Here is a 3,857-nt window from a genome sequence, read left to right as displayed (position 1 = left end):
TAGAATCACCCAAAGGCTGTTTTGGTGGGTGCGGAGGGGTTCAATGGCCACCAAACTAACTCCCTCCTACTTCCACTCACCCACCGAGCATCCCGACACCTTTCGGTTGCCCATTGGCTCGATGGCCCGGGTCGACGGCTGGAAACGGTGGTTCTACAAAAGCACCTTTTCCCATCGTCGGCCTTCCCCAATTTGCCTGGGGCATCCCCACCTCATTTGGAGACATCTAGGAGACCTCTCCCCAACCCCTAGAGGTGGTTCCGCCGCCCGTCTACCCCAGCACCCCCCTCCGGGACTGCTTCTTGGAAATGACAGAATCACCTAGTAGCCACTCCGACGGGTGCAGAGGGGTTCTATGGTCACCAAAACCACTTTCCTACTACCACTCACCCATTGAGCATCCTGACACCTTTCGGTTGCCCATCGGCCTAATGGCCTCAGCCGACAGTGGGAAACGGTGTTTTGCAAAAGCACCATTTCCCACCGTTGGCCTTCCCTGTTGGCCCGAGGCATCTCTGCCTCCTCTACAGACGTCTAGGAGACCTCTCCCCACCCTGTGAAGGTGGTTCCACCACCCGTCTACCCTTGCACCCCCTCCGTGACTACTTATCGAAAATGGTAGAATCACCCAGAGGCCGCTCCGGTGGGTGCGAAGAGTTCGATGGCCACCAAACCCACTCCCTCCTACTACTACTCACCCACCGAGCATGATGACACCTTTTGGTCGCCCATCGGCCCGACAACCCGGGCCGACGATGGGAAACAATGGTTCTACAAAAGCATTGCTTCCCACTGTCGGCCTTCCCCATTGGCCCAGGGCATCTCCGACCCCTTTAGGGACGTTTAGGAAACCTCTCCCCACCCCATGGACGTCTAGGAAACCTCACCCAAAGGTCACTTCAGGAGGTGCGGAGGGGTTCGATGGCCACCAAACCCACTCCCTCCTACTTCCACTCACCCACTGAGCATCCTAACACCTTCTGGTCGCCCATTGGCTAGACGGCCCGGGCCGACGGTGGGAAACGGTGGTTCTACAAATGTGTCGTTTCTCATCGTCGGTCTTCCCCGTTGGCTTAGGGCATCTCTGCCTCCTCTGAAGACGTCTAGGGACCTCTACCCACCCTATGAAGGTGGTTCCACCGCACCCCCCTTCGGGACTACTTCTTGGAAATGGCAAAATCGCCTAAAGGCCGCTTTGATAGGTACAGAGGTGTTCAATGGCCACCAAACCCACCCCTCCTACTGCTACTCACCCATCGAGCATCCTGACACCTTCTAGTTGCCAATCGGCCCGAAGGCCTGGGTCGACAGCTGGAAACAATGGTTCTACAAATCACCGTTTCCCACCATCGGTCTTCCTCGTTGGCTCGGGCATCTCCGCCTCCTCTAGGGACGTCTAGGAGTCCTCTCCCCACCCCGTGGAGGTGGTCCCACTACCCGTCTACCCCTACACCCCCCCAGGAGCATTTCTCGGAAATGGTAGAATCACCTAGAGGCCGCTCTAATGGGTGCAGAGGGGTTCGATGGCCACCAAACCCACTCCCTCTTGTTGCCACTCACCCACTGAGCATCCTCACACCTTCTGGTTGCCCATTAGCCCAACGGCCCGGGCCAACAGTGGGAAAAAGTAATTCTATAAAAGCACCGTCTACCTCCTCTAGGGATGTCTAGGGGACCTCTCTCCACCCTATGGAGGTGGTGCCGCCGCCCAGCTTCCCCCACACCCCCTCTGGGACTGCTTCTTGAAAATGGCAGAATCACCCGGAGGCTACTCCGGTGGGTGCGGAAGGGTTCGATGGCTACCAAACCCACTCCCTCCTACTGTCACTCACCCATCGAGCATCCTGACACCTTTTGGTTGCCCATTGGCTCGACGACGAGGGCATAGACAGTCGGTGTCCTTAGCCTCTCAAACATGAAGGGATATGGTTTTAAATAAGGAGCATTTTCGTACACAGGTAGAGTTGAAAATAAATACTAATTTATTAACTGGATTTGATGTGGATTTCAATTTTCGTACGAGGTTAATATTTATCGATGAAGAGATCGATAAAAACACCTATATTATAATATTTATTAATTTTAATATAAATTTATATAATTATATTTAAAATTATAAATAAAATATTTTATATATTATATTGTATATGAATTTATATATATAATAAATTCAGTATATTACATTTACATTAATTTTTTATATATAAAAGTCAAAAAGTATTTAAAATTTATTGACATTTAAAAAAAAAAGAACAAAGTGGAATCAGATTAAATCCGGATCCGATCCGAATCCATTAGGATTTGAATTTGAACCTAAGGTCTTAAATTCCAATCTGATTTTAGGTCGGGTTCTGATGCAAATTTTTACTAATCAAATCGAATTCAGATTTTGATGAACCCGATCTGAATCCAATCCAATTACATCCCTAATTTTGAATCGATATCTATCTAATATGCATGTAGAAATTTAAACTCCATTGCCCATGAATTAGCATATAAAACATGTAAATATATATTTGTAGATGGCAAATGGTGGCAGCCAAAATGTATTAGATGCTTTGAGCTATGATATCTAATTCCTCTCCCTTCTTTTCGAAAAAAAAATGTTCTTTTTAGATGGTGGACAAATTATAACCGGTGTTCAAAAACACCAATTATTGGGTTACTTCATTTTGTTTTGGCAACAAGAAAACTTAAACAGAAATTTACAGGTTTATACGTGTACCTTTAATTTACAAGTTGTTTTACAAAAGAAAAATAATAATTTACAATCAAAAAACAAAAGAGTAAGTTGTGGGCATCTGAATCATGTATCAAGAGTTTTTGTATAACCGGTGTTCAGATCACTAAGATTGGGAGATGGCTGACGTATATCACATCTGCCGAGTAGAGGGAGTTGCAGTGGTATTTTGATTTTAGTTCTGGTTTTCAGAGGTTCAATTTTCAACATTCAAGTGTCAGGAGGTTTTCTTTTTGTGAAGGGGGGTTCAAAGTCATTTCCCCATTTTCCTATTCTGGTGAGTACTGGTCTCATGAAGACTTGTTTGGCAAGGACGGGGATGAGGAAGGGGACCAATCGGGATATCTGATTGGGGACGGGGATGGAGATGGGGAATGAAGTCCCCACCCCACTCCAACAGTCCGAGGCCCTCATTGACCTGAGATCCATTTCACCCATGCCACAAATGACACACATACGGACAAGGGTGTGAATGGACCGGTTTTGGATTGGATCCCGTCCAGTCTAAAATCAATTTGGACGGATTGAATGGACCAATAAGGCATATTAGATTGGACCAATCTGGTCCAAAATATTTATTAGATTAGATTGGACTTGGTCCATCTGTAATAAATTTATATTGAATTGGGTTGGATTAAGCCAATATCTGGCCCATTGATATAAGATAAGAATATATGTGTTAATGGACCGAGTTTGAGTTGAAACTAATCTAAATCAAAATGAATTTGGACAGATTGAATGATCCAAACATTAAATTGGACCATATGTGCTTATATGTGACCAAATAGTCACTCAAGAAAGATGATTACAATCATATTTTGCCAAGGATGTCCAAATTAACATCCAACAAGATCAAAACGAACGTCTGCACATCTACTTTTAAGTGAAGATGACCGAATTTAAGATCTTGAGCAATTAATATTACGTATTGACATGTTTACTATTGAGTCTTGATTGGATTTTGTAACCCTTTATGTACGCAGTACGCTTTATTTATGGCAGATCCTGAATCAGTCCATGCGTTCACAACTGCTGAGACGACCATGACTTTCCTCCGACCTCCACTAAACGGTTCTTTGTAATGTAATGAATTTATTTCTTTTGCTTATATGTCCTA

Source organism: Nelumbo nucifera, chromosome 2, assembly GCF_055504915.1.
Source record: "Nelumbo nucifera cultivar China Antique chromosome 2, China Antique-T2T, whole genome shotgun sequence".
Classification (NCBI taxonomy): Eukaryota; Viridiplantae; Streptophyta; class Magnoliopsida; order Proteales; family Nelumbonaceae; genus Nelumbo; species Nelumbo nucifera.
The sequence above is the reverse complement of the archived record's forward strand: the minus strand, read 5'-3'. Positions refer to the sequence as shown.